Source organism: Callithrix jacchus, chromosome 10, assembly GCF_049354715.1.
Source record: "Callithrix jacchus isolate 240 chromosome 10, calJac240_pri, whole genome shotgun sequence".
Classification (NCBI taxonomy): Eukaryota; Metazoa; Chordata; class Mammalia; order Primates; family Cebidae; genus Callithrix; species Callithrix jacchus.
This window is the reverse complement of record NC_133511.1, coordinates 63,198,015-63,215,194: the sequence shown is the minus strand read 5'-3', so window position 1 is coordinate 63,215,194 and position 17,180 is coordinate 63,198,015. Positions and strand designations below refer to the sequence as shown.

The 17,180-nt window shown below is 44.0% G+C and overlaps 1 long non-coding RNA gene across 2 annotated transcripts in view; it reads left to right on the top strand.

Annotated features, from left to right (window-relative positions):
- Nucleotides 1-17,180, top strand: part of LOC108593784 (uncharacterized) — a 162,199-nt gene that overhangs the window by 72,593 nt on the left and 72,426 nt on the right. For both annotated transcript variants that reach the window (XR_013523226.1, XR_013523225.1), the window contains exon 4: nucleotides 16,519-16,632. This is a non-coding gene — a long non-coding RNA (uncharacterized LOC108593784). The remainder of the gene's footprint in view (nucleotides 1-16,518; nucleotides 16,633-17,180) is intronic.

Sequence of the window (17,180 nt, the reverse complement as noted above, 5' to 3'; positions counted from 1 at the left end):
TGCTTTTTTTTTTTTTTTTTTTTTTTTGAGATAGTCTCGTTCTGTTGCCAGGCTTGAGTGCAGAGGCTTCATCTTTGCTCACTGCAACCTTTGCCTCCCAGGTTAAAGCAGTTGTCCTGTCTGAACATCCTGAGTAGCCGGGACTACAGGCACACACCACCATGCCCAGCCAATTTTTTAAAAAAATATTTTTAGTAGAAACGGGGTTTCACCATGTTGGCCAGGATGGTGTCAATCTCTTGACTTCGTGATCCAACTGCCTCTGCCTCCAAGAGTGCTTGTATTATAGGCATGAGCCACATACCTGGCCTGTGCTCTGCTTTTAAACTCTTCTTTATAAAGTGGGGCAGATTGGAAAGTGTGCCTTGTTTTCATTGCCCACATGAAGATTATTTTGAACTGTTTTATGTTCACAGTTTGGGATTTTTGAGGCAATATTGCTGAACTGTCGACACTGTGAACCTGAATTTGAGCCCTTTATCTGCCATTAACCTTGCCATGTGACTATGACCAAGGTACATAGCCTCTCTGTTCTTCAGTGTTTTTATCTGTAAATGCATATTATGCCCAGCTCATAGCACTAGTGTGAAGAATAAATGAAGATATGTGTAGATCACTTTCACATGGTATGTGACACTTGGTAGGCACCAAATCATTATTACTGGGAGAATTAGTACATTCTTGCTTGTCTACACATACACACACATACACACACACACACACACACAGAGAGAGAGAGAGATTGCAGAGATAGTACCACGAGTCCCCATGTACCTGTACCCAGCTTCTTCTATTATTAACATCTTATATTAGTATGGTACATTTGTTAAAATTAAAAATGAACAAATATTGAGATGCTTTTATTAACCAAAGTCTGTACTGCATTCAGATTTCTTGGGGTTATTCCTAATGTCCTTTCCTGTTCCAGGGTCCCATCCAGGACACCACATTCCATTTCATCATTATTTCTCCTTAGGCACTCTCCCTGGCTGGGTCATTCAATTAGTTTCTTTTGATTACATTGAAATTAAATTTTGGTGCAGACAATGAGATCTCTGTTACTGAATTCTTAGGTTAAAATTTAGTCACAATAACTGGGTGCTGTGGCTTATATCTGTAATCCCAACACTTTGGGAGGTCAAGGCAGACTGATAACTGGAGGCCAGGAGTTCGAGATCAGCCTGGGAAACATAGTGAGACCCCTGTCTCTACTAAAAATAGAAAAATGTTATCCAGGCATGGTGTCACACACCTGTAATTCCAGTTACTTTGGAGGCTGAGGCGTGAGAATTTCTTGAACCCAGGAGGTGGAGGTTTCAGTGAGGTGAGATCGGGTGACCGTACCCCAGCCTGGATGCTAAAGACAGATTCTGTCTCAAAAAAAAAAAAGGCAAACCTTATTCACAAAATTATTATAGGGCGCCCTATAGTAGCCCCTGAGCTGGATGTGTAGTACACTCCTGAGAGACCTGAAGTCTGCCCTACTGTGGCGAAACCTGCTTGTATGCCAGAAAGCAGACCCAAGTTACCAAAAACCACCTGTACCGTATCCTGACCCGTTTGTCCTCCCCCAACTTTCGGTAAATAATGTCCATTGAAAAATGCTGGTTGGGCTGATATGGTGGCCTGAGCAATAACACATCTCAGGAATGTTGGGGGGAGGTTAGGAAAAGGAAACCACTGTGTTTTTTCTGACAGTCACCTCAAAATTGCTGATGGCTTGGTGCTGGAAGGGTATCACCCCAGCATGTTACCTGAGCTGTGTGACTTCTCTGAATGTTAATAACTTTCACTGTTTTGGCTTGTGTTTCCTCCTTGATATCACCAAATGAAAACATATGTCAGAGGTTTTTGGTTTCTGGGGTCAAATCCAAGCTGTTTTATCAGCAAATGCCCCACCAGACAATAGAGTCTGTGTGCTGGGGCAGAGCCGCTTCCCATTTGACACTGGATCATTTCTAAGAACTGAAAATATGCTGCAGAGGATGTGACTTCACTTTTCTTGGAATTGCTTTACATTACTCCCCAAAATGCAGAAAACCCTCATTTAGCAGCTTTTGGATTGCTGAGTTCCCTAATTCTGTTACATATTCCTGTAATGCTCAGGTTTGACTGACAAATCCTGCATCAGGCAAAGTGGGAGGGGAAAGGAATAACCGTGTGAAGCAGCTTCTCCATGGCAAAAGAAACAGTCATTAGAGTAAATTGGCAACCAACAGAATGGGAAAAAAATTTTGCAGTTTATCCATCTGACAAAGGGCTGATATCCAGAATTTACAAAGAACTCAAATAGATTTACAAGAAAAAAACAAACAAACCCATTCAAAAGTGGGCAAAGGATATGAACAGACACTTTACAAAAGAAGACATACAGGAGGCCAACAAACATATAAAAAAAATGCTCATCATCACTGGTCATTGGAGAAATGCAAATCAAAACTACATTGAGATACCAACTCACACCAGTTAGAATGGCGATTATTTAAAAATCTGGAGACAACAGATGCTGGAGAGGATGTGAGGAAATGGGAACACTTTTACACTGCTGGTGGGAGTGTCAATTTGTTCAACCATTGTGGAAGACAGTGTGGCTATTCCTCAAGGACCTAGACATAGAAATTCCATTTGATCAAGCAATCCCATTACTGGGTATTATCCAAAGGACCATAAATCATTCTACTATAAGGACACATGCACACGAATGTTTATTGCAGCACTGTTAACAATAGCAAAGACCTGGAATCAACCCAAATGCCCATCGATAATAGACTGGGCAGGGAAAATGTGGCACATATACACCATGGAGTATTATGCAGCCATCAAAAATGATGAGTTTGTGTTTTTTGCAGGGACATGGATGAACCTGGAGACCATTATTCTCAGTAAACTGACACAAGAACAAAATATGAAATACCGCATGTTCTCACTCATAGGTGGGTGTTGAACAATGAGAACACATGGACACAGGGAAAGGAGCACTACACACTGGGGTCTGTTGGGGGGAATTGGGGAGGGACAGTGGTGGGTGGGGAATTGGGGAGAGATAGCATGGGGAGAAATGCCAGATATAGGTGATGAGGAGGAAGGCAGCAAATCACACTGCCACGTGTGTACCTATGCAACTATCTTCCATGTTCTTCACTTGTACCGCAAAACCTAAAATGCAATAATAAAATAAATTTAAAAAAACAACAAAAAAAGAATGACCACGTGAAGGAACTGAGTGCTTTGTCACTTGGCCTGTTTGCGGTTTAATGGTTGATGAGAAAATGCACCTGGAAGAGACACTGTCTGTAGAATGGCTTCCAATTCCAAGGGTCACAACCTCGTGATCTATTGGCCAGCAGTTGGATAGGACTGGTGTAGATGAATATCAGGCCACAGCCCAAACTTACAGAGCAGCTGCAAGGACAAGGGGAAAATGTATTTTCAACCATAATGACCTACATTTAGTAGATACATCGGAGCTCATGCAAAAGGACATCAATGGGCCTCTGCCTCCTTGCAATAAGGGAGATAATGATGACAGCCAAACCTGGGTTCCAGTCCTGGTCCTGCCGGTTCCTGTCTGACTTTGGCCTTGAAAGTCAGTTTGTGGAGACCATTCTTCCTTCAAAGGGTGATACCTGGTAGGTTCTTGGGAACTGAATTAGGTTTCCACTCCTGAGAGTGGGTGTCTGTAGACAGGCACGTATGCTGTTCTGAAATCATCTGTTGCTATCTGTCTCTGTTGGAGGTGCTTCCAGTGATGTGTGATTGTGTCTTACTTATCTCAGTATTTTTGCCCAGCATGGGATCTTACATAACATACATGGGCAGTCAGTCAATGTTAGAACTGGCTGGGTTTTAGGCTGGAAGACAGTGGAAATATACAAGCAAAGGCACAGTGTCTTGAATTTACACTTGGCCTGCAGCAGTTTTCAAATGAAAGGAGCCCCCTGCTTAGGAGGGCCTTTTGAATTGAGCCCACTGTATAGTTTAATAGTGAACCTGAGGGTGATGGCTAGACTATGGGGGCGTGCTCTTTAAGTACAGAGGGAAGACTTGGTAAAGACATAAAAACATAGAGAAAAAGGAGCTAGACGGCTGAATTCAAAAAAATGATTCATGTGGTTTTGGCAGAATCTGAAATAAGAGGCCTTCGAGATTGACTCTTCATAAAGAATGCAAATTCAGCTGGGCTCAGTGGCTCACACCTGTAATCCCAGTACTTTGGTAGGCCGAAGCGAGCAGATCACCTGAGGTCAGGAGTTCAAGACCAACCTGGCCAACATCGCAAAACCGCGTCTCTTCTAAAAATGCAAAAATTAGCCAGATGTGGTCGAAGGAGGGGCACCTGTATTCCCACTACTTGAGAGGCTGATGCAGAAGAATCGTTTGTTTTTTTTATATTGCATTTTAGGTTTTGGGGTACATGTGAAGAACATGCAAGATAGTTTCATAGGTACACATGTGGCAATATGATTTGCTGCCTTTCTCCCCTTCACCTATATCTGGCATTTCTCCCCATGCTATTTCTCCCCAACTCCCCACCCCATATTCCCCCCAACAAACCCCAGTGTGTAGTGCTCCCCTCCCTGTGTCCATGTGTTCTCATTGTTCAACACCCGCCTATGAGTAAGAACATGCAGTATTTTATTTTCTGTTCTTGTGTCAGTTTGCTGAGAATGATGTTCGCCAGGTTCATTCATGTCCCTACGAAGGACAGGAACTCATTGTTTTTGATTGCTGCACAATATTCCATGGTGTATATGTGTCACATTTTCCCTGTCCAGTCTATCATCAATGGGCATTTGGGTTGATTCCAGGTCTTTGCTATTGTAAACAGTGCTGCAATAAACATTCGTGTGCATGTGTCCTTATAGTAGAATGATTTATAGTCCATTGGATATATACCCAATAATGGGACTGCTGGGTCAAATGGAATTTCTATTTCTAGGTCCTTGAGGAATCGCCACACTGTCTTCCACAATGGTTGAACTAATTGACACTCCCACCAGCAGTGTAAAATGTTCCTATTTCCCCACATCATCTCCAGCATCTGTTGTCCCCAGATTGTTTAATGATCACCATTCTAACTGGTGTGAGATGGTATCTCAATGTAGCTTTGATTTGCATTTCTCCAATGACCAGAAATGATGAGCATTTTTTCATATGTTTGTTGGCCTCCTGTATGTCTTCTTTTGTAAAGTGTCTGTTCATATCCTTTACCCACTTTTGAATGAACTTGTTTGTTTTTTTCTTGTAAATCTGTTTGAGTTCTTTGTAAATTCTGGATATCAGCCCTTTGTCAGATGGGTAAACTGCAAACATTTTTTTCCATTCTGTTGGTTGCCAATTCACTCTAATGACTGTGCCTTTTGCTGTGCAGAAACTGTGGAGTTTGATTAGGTCCCATTTGTCTATTTTGGCTTTTGTTGCCAATGCTTTTGGTGTTTTGGTCATCAAGTCCTTGCCTACTCCTATGTCCTGAATGGTTTTGCCTAGGTTTTCTTTTATGGTTTTTATGGTGTTAGGTCTTATGTTTAAGTCTTTAATCCATCTGAAGTTAATTTTAGTGTAAGGTGTCAGGAAGGGGTCCAGTTTCTGCTTTCTGCACATAGCTAGCCAGTCTTTCCAACACCATTTATTAAACAGGGAATTCCTTCCCCATTGCTTGTTTTTGTCATGTTTATCCAAGATTGTATGGTTGTCAATATGTTGTGCTGCCTCTGATGCCTCTGTTCTGTTCCATTGGTCTATATCTCTGTTTTGAAACCAGTACCATGCTGTTTTAATTACTGTAGCCTTGAAGTATACTTTGAAGTTCGGTAGTGTGATGCCTCACACTGTGTTTTTTTTTTTTTTTAACTTGGAATCAACTTGGCTATGAGTGCTTTCTTTTGGTTTCATATGAAGTTTAAGGCTTTTTTCTTCAGTTCTGTGAAGAAGGTCATTGGTAGCTTGATGGGGATAGCATTGAATCTGTAAATTACTTTGGTCAGTATGGCCATTTTCACGATATTAATTCTTTTTAACCATGAACATGGAATGTTCCTTCATCTGTTTGTGTTCTCTCTTATTTCATTGAGCAGTGGTTTGTAGTTCTCCTTGAAGAGGTCCTTTATGTTCCTTGTTAGTTGTATTTCTAGGTATTCTATTGTAGCAATTGTGAATGGCAGTTCGTTCTTGATTTGGCTCTCTTTAAGTCTGTTATTGGTGTATAAGAATGTGGGAAATAACTAAGATCAGAGCAGAACTGTAGGAGATAGAGACATAAAAAACTTCTCAAAAAATCAATAAATTCAGGAACTGGTTTTTCAAAAAGATCAACAAAATAGACAGACCACTAGCCAGATTAATAAAAAAAAAAGAGAGAGAGAATAACCAAATAGATGCAATAAAAAATGATAAAGGGGAAATCACCACAGATTCCACAGAAATTCAAACCATCATCAGAGAATATTACAAACAACTCTATGCACATAAACTAGTAAGCCTGAAAGAAATGGATAAATTCCTGGACACCTGTGTCCTCCCAAGCCTAAACCAGGAAGAAATCAAAACCCTGTATAGACCAATAGCAAGATCTGAAGTTGAGGCAGCAATTAAGAGCCTACCACACAAAAAAAGCCCAGATCCAGATGGGTTCACAGCCGAATTTTACAAGGCACACAAAGAGAAACCGTTACCATTACTTCTGAAACTATTCCAAATAATCCAAAAAGAGGGAATCCTTCCCAAATCATTTTATCAGACCAACATCATCCTGATACCAAAGCCCAGAAGAGACTCAACAAGAAAAGTAAACTTCAGGCCAATATCTATGATGAACATAGATGCAAAAATCTTCAATAAAATACTGGCAAACTGATTCCAACAGCACATCAATAAGTTTATCCACCATGATCAAGCAGGATTCATCCTGGGGATGCAAGACTGGTTCAACATACGCAAGTCTATAAATGTAATTCACCACATAAACAGAACCAAAGACAAAAATCACATGATTATCTCAATTGATGCAGAGAAGGCATTTGACAAAATTTAACAGCCCTTTATGCTAAAAACCCTCAATAAACTCGGTATTGTCAGAACATATCTCAAAATAATAAAAGCTATTTATGACAAACCAACAGCCAATATCATACTGAATGGGAAAAACCTGGAAGCGTTCTCTTTGAAATCTGGAACTAGACAAGGATGCCCTCTTTCATCACTCCTATTCAATATAGTACTGGAAGTTCTAGCCAGAGCAATCAGGCAAGAAAAAGAAATAAAATATATTCAAATAGGAAAGTAGGAAGCCAAATTGTCACTATTTGCAGACGACATGACAGTATATCTAGAAGACCCCATCATCGTAGCCCAAAATCTTTTGAAACTGATAAGCAACTTCATCAAAGTCTCAGGATACAAAATAAATGTACAAAAATCAGAAGAATTGCTTTAACCCAGGAGACAGAGGTTGCAATGAGCTGAGACTGCACTACTGCCCTCCAGCCTGTGCAACAGAGCAAGGCTCTGTCTCAAAAAAACAAAACAAACAAAAAGAATGAAAGTTCAACAAAGACTTAAGTGGCAGAGACTGTCCTAGAAGCCGTCTCATGAGTTGATTCATTTTACTGTCCCAGTACCCCTGATGTTCGTTTCCCCTGTTCCCTTTCACAGCTGTGAAAACTGCAGCCATGGAGATGAAGTCCTGTGTCTAGAGGCTCTGTCCAGTCACAGAGCCAGGTTATGCCCCTCATCACTAAGGACACTCTGTTTTTGCGGGTGGCCAGGACCAGGCCCTTTCCCTACGGCAGCTCTTTTCCAGGGCAGCTCTGGGAGCTTAAGGTCTCTGCACAGGCACTGGCACCCAGTGCTGGTCTGTGCTTGGGAAATGGGATGACAACCAGTCACCAGAAAACAAAGGCACAGAATGAAGCAAAGGAACGAAATGGGACCATGAGAAGCTTCATTCCTGTTTACCCAGAAGTTCTGCTCATTATGGCCAGGCCGAGGTGGGTGTGGAGGGCTGCTGGATTTGGCAACCAGATGGGTTCTGAAGGGCTTGCAGTGGGGCCAGCCCCACTGTTCATTTGTTGGATAACCTTGGGTGGGTTATTTCACTGCCCTTACCTTTGATATTAATAGAAACAGGATGACATAGGGTCAGAGAGGTTAAATAATTTACCCACATGGCTTCTAGCTGGAATCCAGTGCTTAAAAGTTCACTTTAGTGGCTCACACCCCTAATCCCAGCACTTTGGGAGGCTGAGGCAGGCAGATCAGCTGAGGTCAGGAGTTCGAGACTAGCCTGGCTAACATGGTGAAACCCCATTTCTACTAAAAATACAAAAAATTATCCAGGTGTTGTAGCACATGCTACTCAAGAGGCTAAGACAGAAGAATCACTTGAACCCAGGAGGCAGAGGTTTCACTGGGCCAAGACTGCACCATTGCACTATAGCTTGGGCAACAAGAGCAAAACTCCATCTCAAAAACAAAAGGAAATCACAAAAGTTCGCTTTATTGCCTTTCTGTGGCCGAACACCTGCTGGGTTCCAGGCTCTGGGGATACACGAGGTGAACGAGACACATGGTTGCTCCCTGTGCAGTATGGTGATTTCTCGGACCTCCTATTCCTCCTTATCATTTCTGTTTAAGCCTGAGAAAGTCCGGTGCTTTTAAGAATGTGTGTGGTTAGATTTGGCTCACCTGGGTATCCAGGCCAATCTCCCCATCTCAAACCCCTTGCTAATCCCACCTGCAAAGTCCCTTTTGCTACATAAGGTGACATATTCAGAGGTTCTCAGGATTAGGGCATGGACATTACTGTGTGGGGATGGACAGTGTGCCTACCTAGTCAGCCCTCTAGTCCCTGAAGATGTTTGTTCATCCCCAATACAAAATACATCCACCCTGCTCCAATGCCTCATCCCATTTTAACATCAACTCAGGAGTCCAAAATCTGCTCTAAATCTCATCACCTACAACACCTCAATCTGGCATGGGGGAGGCTCTGGGGATGACCCATCCTGTGCAGTGCCTCTTCCTCTGTGAACCTGGAACACACTAAACCAGTTACCTGGCCCTAAAGTGTAGTGAGTGGCCATCCAGAGGAATATAATCTAGTTCTGTCCCTGATCCAAGGGACCTAATATGTGCTATGGGCAAGAAAGATAAAAAAGAAACAAACAGGCTATACACCCAGAAATACCAGACCCCTAAGCCTCCCTGGTCCTGTGTGACCAGGGAAAGGAGTTTCTTCAAAGGGTCTGTCGGCACCTAATTCCATGTTCTGTGAGCTTTGGAGAAGGCCAAGCTAGACACTCCTTCCACTGGTATTGCTCATTTTAGAAAATGAGTCAGGCCAGGTGCAGTAACTCACACCTGTCATCCCAGAACTTTGGGTGGCCAAGGCGGGCAGATCTCCTGAAGCCAGGAGTTCATGACCAGCCTGCCACACATGGCAAAACCCTGTCTCTACTAAAAATACAAAGATTAGCCAGGCGTGATGGTACACCTCTGCAGTCCCAGGTACTCAGGAGGCTGAAGCAGGAGAATTGCTTGAACCCAGGAGGCAGAGGTTGCAGTGAGGTGAGATCATGACCCTGCACTCTAGCTTAGGCCACAGAGTGAGACTCTGTCTCAAGAAAAAAAGAGAGTCAGAGTCAGGGCCTTCCCTGGTGTCTTCAATAAGACACCTGTGAATTACTTGCAGGTGAAAATTTTCCCAGAGCACAACAGCCTGGTTGTCCTGCATGTAGGACTCTGTCATGTAGCTAATTATCAGCTCCACCTGGGCTGTTTTTACCTGGTCCCTACCCATATCTTCAATTAGGATCCACCTGCTGGGGGCTCAAGAAAGTCTAAGCTCTTAGAAATCTCTCAGGTGAATCTCGTTATCAAGCAGGCTTGGCAGCCACAGATCTACAGCTTTCTGGCCCAGAGACACCTGGCACACAGGAGGGGTCAGAGCTGCCCGTGATACTGGTTTTGAACTGGTGTAAGGCTTTCTCGAGTAGGGACCCTGGAGCCCAGGGGACCAAGACCAAGAGGTCCCTGCCTGCCCCAGGCTTCTGAGGAGGAGAAGAAAGGAAGGCTGGAAAAGCCCATGTTTAGGAATAGAGCTGCTCTACCTCCTGGACATCCAGGGCCATCCTTGATACTGGGCTGTTGCAAGGTAATGATATCAAGTTCCCTTTTTAGAAAGCCCTGTGACTGGGTGCAGTGGCTCATACCTATAATCTCAGCACTTTGGGAGGCCAAAGCAGGCAGATCACCTGACAGGTTAGGTGATCGAGACCAGCCTGGCCCTCATGGTGAAACCCTGTCTCTATTAAAAATATAAAAATTAGCCAGATGTGGTGGTGTGTGCCTATAATCCCAGCTACTCGGGAAGCTGAGGCAGGAGAGTCGCTTGAACCCAGAAGGCATAGGTTACAATGAGCTGAGATTACTCCATTACACTCCAGCCTGGGTGTCAGAGTGAGATTCCATCTCAAAAAAAAAAAAAGTGAGCCCTTTTACAGAAAACTATTAAGTAAACAATAGAATGGTGGTGCCTGAGTGACTGGTGTGTGGGTACTTGCTTTTCCTTGATGTTCTGGAGTAGAGCTGCACTCTCTAATTGATTGTCAGCAGCCTCATGGGTCTATGGAGTACTTGGAATGTGCTGGTGTGACAGGCAGAGTTGCCAAACACAGTAAATAAAAATTTAGGATGCCTCCTCCATCAGTGTGGGCTGTGCACAGTGACTTCCTTCCAGAATGGGAGGGGGATAAAAGAGTAACTTAACAGTGGCAAAACCTGACAGACTGCCCCAGACAGCCAGCCAAGGTTAACATCAAGTGATAAATCATGTTAATAGCATATCTGGGTAAGATACCTGAGGCCCTAGGGGCCAGGACTTAAAAGCTTCAAATTCCACAGCCACTCCTCTTCTCACTGCCCTCACATGGCTCCTGCAGAGAGTAGTGACAGTGCCCTAAGGGACCTTTAGGAACCTGATGGAACCACAGGAGGTCTCTAGGAGGCCTGGAGAGGCATGTGAGGACTTGACATTTTCAATAGGTACGACAGCCAGGGTTTGTGCTTGAGACCTCTGGTCAGAGCTGGCAATGCTGCGTAATGAATTGCCACAAATTTAGGAGCTTAATAAAACAAATATATTGGCCAGGTGCAGTGACTCACACCTGTAATACCAGCACTTTGGGAGGCCAAGGCAGGCAGATCACCTGAGGTCGGGAGTTCGAGACCAGCCTGACCAACATGGATAAATCTTGTCTCTACTAAAAATACAAAAAATTAGCTGGGTGTGGTAGTGCATGCCTTTAATCCCAGCTACTTTGGAGGCTGAGGAAAAAGAATCGCTTGAACCTAGAAGGTAGAGGTTGCAGTGAGCCAATATCTTACCACTGCCCTTCAGCCTGGGTGACAAAGCAAGACTCCATCACAAGAAAAGAATAGCCTTGTTAAATTTCTCCCATGTGTTGATGCACTTGCTGTAATATTTATTCCTGCTATTATGAATCACCTGCTCCCAGGGCTGCCCTGCTTATTGCGAGACATCTTCTGTTTTCCTAAATCTGAGATAGTGTTTTCCCTGTCTTTACCACATTCTCCGCCTCTCCGGCTGGTGTCATGGCCCTTTAAGGAGAGTGAGCACATTGGCTCTGAGATCTTGGTCTCACCAGTTTGGCAACAGGCGCCGACTTGGCATGAGAAATAAATGTTAGTGGGAAAAATCTTTTTTTTTTTTTTTTGAGGAGTCTTGCTCTGTTGCCAGGCTGGAGTGCGATGACACAATCCCAGCTCACTGCAACTTCTGCCCTCCAGGTTCAAGCGATTCTCCTGCATCAGCTTCCCAAGTAGCTGAGACTACAGGCACGTGCCACCACGCCCAGCTAATTTTTGTATTTTTTAGTAGATATGGGGTTTCATTATGTTGGCCAGGATGGTATTGATCTCTTGACCTTGTGATCTGCCCGCCTCAGCCTCTCAAAGTGCTGGGATTACAGGTGTGAACCACCGCACCCAGCCAGGAAAAGTCTTTTTAAAAATGCACATATATAGTGAAATGCATATCCCAATGCAAATATCATTGCACCTGTTGATGTGTGTCTTAAAAAGCCTGAGATAGGGAAATTTGGCAGGTGGAAGTTACTTTCCAACTCCTTTCTCATAGCATGGCACATGGAAGAGAAGATTTTGGCTTTAGAACTTCACTGTAAGTATCCGTTTATTCCATGGTCATAGGCCTTTAGTACCAAATTTACTTGAAAACCTTGTGAAATTATTTATTCAGAATGAGGAATCTTGGGTAATGAAAAAACAACCAGCCAGTTTTGCAAAAACTCCAACATGGGTGGTTTGTAACTAATTGGAAAAATATGTCTCATCTCAGTTGATTTAATCCTTTTTGCAGTGTTGGGGGCCTTAAGAGTTCCCAGAAGGTTTAAGGAGCATAATCAGCTCCCAAGGTGGTCAGCACAGTGACAAAAATGGACAAAGGGCTCTGTCTGCATCTGAGGGTCCTTCAGTCATGACCAGCTCTGTCTAGGGAGTAAATGTCTGTCCTCAGCATTCCTGGCTATGGCAGGGGCATAAGGTTGGGAGAGCAGAGTGTGGGCACTTGTTCTGGCTGGAAACTTAGCCTTTGAAACAGGTTCCAGAGACAGAATTTGAGACCCAAACAGGAAAAGGAGATGGTCAGTGTTGATCCTCTCAGAGCAAATGGTCCTGAGCTGTCTGATTATAAGTGCAGGGTTGGGTCCTTACATACTTTTACAAAGTTCAGAGACACGAAAGTCAGTAACCCCACTTTCTCTTCCTCATTGGAGTTCTCTGGAAAAGAGTGTTCCCAGCAACAGGTGATCTGATGAGGTCACGGCCCTACAAGTGTCCTTAAGAGAAAAAGCTCTGTCAGCAGAGGGAACCTCAGCCCCAGCTGATCACACAGGCTACACTCGGCAGAAATCTGCAGACACCAACAGTCTGCCCTAAGGCTCCCAAGTCAGAAAGGTGGTCTGTCCCGGTCCTGGCTTTGCTAGCCAGACTCAGTCCCTGGATTCATCTCTTGGGGGGCTGATGCAATGTTGTTTGTGAGATGGAGCAAATGGCATTGCTTCTATCCCCATCAGGGTGACATCAGGATAAAATTCAACACGGGAAGTGCTCTATCCCCACCCTCATGGACCAAGAGGTGATGCTATTAGAATTACATGGGTTTGTGGTTTCCCCTTACTGTTTCCACTTGTTTCCTAAAATGCTGCAAGAGGCTTTGCAGGAAAGGAAGGGTCTGTAAGATGCCTGAGTGCAGCTGGGAATGGCTGTTCCCAGTTAACGAGGCTGATTGAATCCCAGGGTGAGTTGGCTGGATAGTGGGTTTGAACCACCACAACCACTGAGGCACAGCTGACCCACTGCCAACCATCCTGCAGATGCTACCATTCATTGCTCATGCCTGGGAGATGTTCCAGCATTGACCAAAAGTGTTGCTGGGTCTTGTCCTGCTCAGAACAGGCCACTGTAGAGTGATTTATTGTCATACTCTAAGGACAGATCTGGGTCCTGTGCCTCCCAGGGACCCTGAACTCAGAATGCCCATGACAGAACCCCAGCCCATGGGCACAGCCCCTCTTGTTAGTATTATTTATGCACTTATATGAAATGCACCCACTCCTGAAGAGGGGGACAGCCAGTGATTAAAAGTTGAGGGCAAATCACCAGGCTGTTTCAGGTTCCATTAGGGAATGGCTCTGAGAGGGTTACATTAGAGCAAGGCAAAGGTCTTTCTGTTGGAGGGGCTCTGTGCCTGGCCAGCCCCTTACTTTAAATCCCGGCCTACTCCAGCCACCCAAGAATCTTTAAAGTGGCTCTGAAGTAGGAACTGCCACTTAATTTGCAGGGATCAGCACAAAATGAAAATCAATAATTTTCAGAAATTAAGATTCAAGTGGGCGAGGTGCAGTGGCTCATGCCTGTAATCCCAGCACTTTGGGAGGCCAAGACAAGTGGATCACGAGGTCAGGAGTTTGAGACTAGCCTGGCCAACAGGGTGAAATCCTGTCTCTACTAAAAATACAAAACTTATCTGGGCATGGTGGTGGGCACCTGTAATTCCAGCTACTCAGGAAGCTGAGGCAGGAGAATCGCTTGAACCCAGGAGGTGGAGGTTGCAGTGAACCAAGATCATGCCATTGCACTCCAGCCTGGGCGACAGTGCGAGACTATGCCTCAAAAAAAAAAAGAAAAAAAATGATTCTGGCCGGGCGCGGTGGCTCAAGCCTGTAATCCCAGCACTTTGGGAGGCCGAGGCGGGTGGATCACGAGGTCAAGAGATCGAGACCATCCTGGTCAACATGGTGAAACCCCGTCTCTACTAAAAATTACAAAAAATTAGCTGGGCATGGTGGCGCGTGCCTGTAATCCCAGCTACTCAGGAGGCTGAGGCAGGAGAATTGCCTGAACCCAGGGGGCGGAGGTTGCGGTGAGCCGAGATTGCGCCATTGCACTCCAGCCTGGGTAACAAGAGCGAAACTCTGTCTCAAAAAAAAAAAAAAAAAGAAAGAAAAAAAATGATTCAAGCAGCAGAGCATTCAAGCAAGTGTTAGGGATGCTTCTGAGCACAGGGCCCTGGCTGCATAGTTTGTACACTGGACCAGGTCTGGAGAGAGTACAAGGCAGGCAGCTGGCCTGCACTCTGTGGGTGAACTGAGTCACTCTGCCCTTTGTGGGGGTTGATGGGGATGTTTTCTAAGGCTGTTGGCCTGGGCAGGACTGATGACATGAGCAGGGCTTTCCCTGGTCTGGTCTGAATATGATATACTAAGACAAGTTGAAGGGAGGGGGAGTGGATCGGGGTGCTCCAGGGAGCATCATCTCTGTACAAGGGGAAGTCCCTGAGCTTGGACACATGACTTAATCATCTGTCCCAGGGTTTAGAGCAAAATCCAGAAAGTCAGACAATGATGCACTGAAACTATCACTATCCAAGTTAGCATTTTCCAGTATCATTTAAAAATGTTTTATAGATAAGAGGTCTTGCTGTGTTGGCCAGGATGGTCTCAAACTCTTGGCCTCAAGTGATCCTCCTGCCTTGGCCTCCCAAGGTGTTGGGATTACACTCAGGAGCCACTGTCCCTGGTCTCCAACACTGTTTTAAAATTTTTGATATATCTGTGATTTTTGGACTATACCTGTTTTGGCACTTCCATTAGAGAAAATTTACCTGGCCAGGCGAAGTAGCTCACACCTGTAATCCCAGCACTTTGGGAGGTCAAGGTGGGCAGATCACATGGTGTTTTTTCTGTGAGAATTTGAGACCAGTTTGGACAACATGATGAAACCCCGCCTGTACTAAAAACACAAAAATTATCCAGGCATGGTGATGGGTACCTGTAAACCAGGCTACTCAGGAGGCTGAAGCAGGAGAATCTCTTGAACCCACGAGATGGAGATTGCAGTGAGCTGAGATTGTGCCACTGCACTTCTGCCTGAGCCACAGAAGAAGACTCTGTCTCCAAAACAAAAACAAAACAAAAATTTCAAAAGCAGATTTTTGTCGCTGCCAGCTGACCTTACTAATCACTAACCATGGGTGTACAAGGACAAAAGAAATGAGGGAAAGAGAATTTATGCCTTATTTTCTTTGCTTTTGACTTTAAGCCCCATACATTCCTGCAAATGCTTTGGTTGGGTGGGAACAGATAAAAGTTTCTCTGGTTGGATGGATAGAAGAGGAAAGGAGGAAGTTTGCAGAAACTGAAAGAGGACATTTTTGGGGGAGAGATAAAGAAATCTTTTGTTTTATTACAAAACCAAAATATCATTTGCAGTGCCTTCCTTCTCCTACCAGTCGTTTAAGAAATTGACATGTAATTCACATACTACAAAATGCAGCAATTTAAAATGTAGCATTCTCTGGTATTTGTTTGTTTGTTTTTGAGACGGCATCTCACTGTCACCCAGGCTGAATATATGGTGTAATCTCGGTTCACAGCAACCTGCGCCTCCCAGATTCAAGCCATTCTCCCAAGTCAGGCTCTTGAGTAGCTGGGCTTAAAGGCACCCACCATCGTGCCTGTATAATTTTTGTATTTTTAGTAGAGACAGGTTTCACCATGTTGGCCAGGCTGGTCTTGAACTTCTGACCTCAGGTAATCTGCCCACTTCAGCCTCCCAAATTGATGAGATTACAGGCCTGAACCACTGCACCAACCTCATATTCTCAGTTTTTAATTGTTCCATCAAAGAAGTAGGAAGCCCACATATTATCTATTTATCTGATATTAATAAAGCTTTCTTATAAGTAATATTTACATAGATATCTTTTTTCATCCTGTTGTTTTCATCTTAGCTGTGTTTTTGTATTTGAAGGGTGCTTCTTCTACACATTAGATAGGTGGGTCATATTTTCATTTGTGTTTCTGGAAATTCAGTCTCAGTATCTCACTGTCACTTAGAGTGTTTAGTTCACTTACGGTTTAATGGAATTTCTAACTTATGCCATTTGTGGTTTTTTCTTTTTTTTTTTTCTTCTTGAGACAGTCTTGCTCTGTCACCCAAGCTGCAATCTCTGCCTCCTGCAATCTCACTGCAATCTCTGACTCCCAGATTCAAGCAATTCTCCTGCCTCAGCCTTCCGAGTAGCTGGGATTACAGGTGTGTACCACTGTGCCTGGCTAATTTTTTTTTTTTTTTTTGTATTGTTAGTAGTGAGCCAGCATACCTGGCCTATTTCTATTTTGTTTTTTGTTCTTCCTTTCCTACCTTCTTTTGGATGAATAGAGTGATTCTTCCCATATCCTTTCATCTCTAGTGGCTTTTTGGCTGTATCTTTTTGCTCTATGTTTTTAGCTATATACGCTTTCTTTAGCAGTTGTTCTAGGGATTATGACACACACCCTAACTTTTCACAGTTTAACTGCAGTGCTTATGACACCACTTGGTTAATAAGGCAGCGAAAAGGAATGAAGCACAGACAGGGGCCATATGTGGGTGAGCCTGACACTTTATGCCAAGTCCAAGCAGCCAGTCACCAAGGGCCACATATTTCGTGATCCCATTTATATGAAATGCCCAGGTGGGAAAATCCAGACAGACAGGGAACAGATTACTGGTTACCTAGTGCTGGGGGTGGAAGGAAGAATTAGGAGGGGTGATAACTAAAAATAATGGAATTCCTTATTGGGGAAATGAAAACGTTCTAA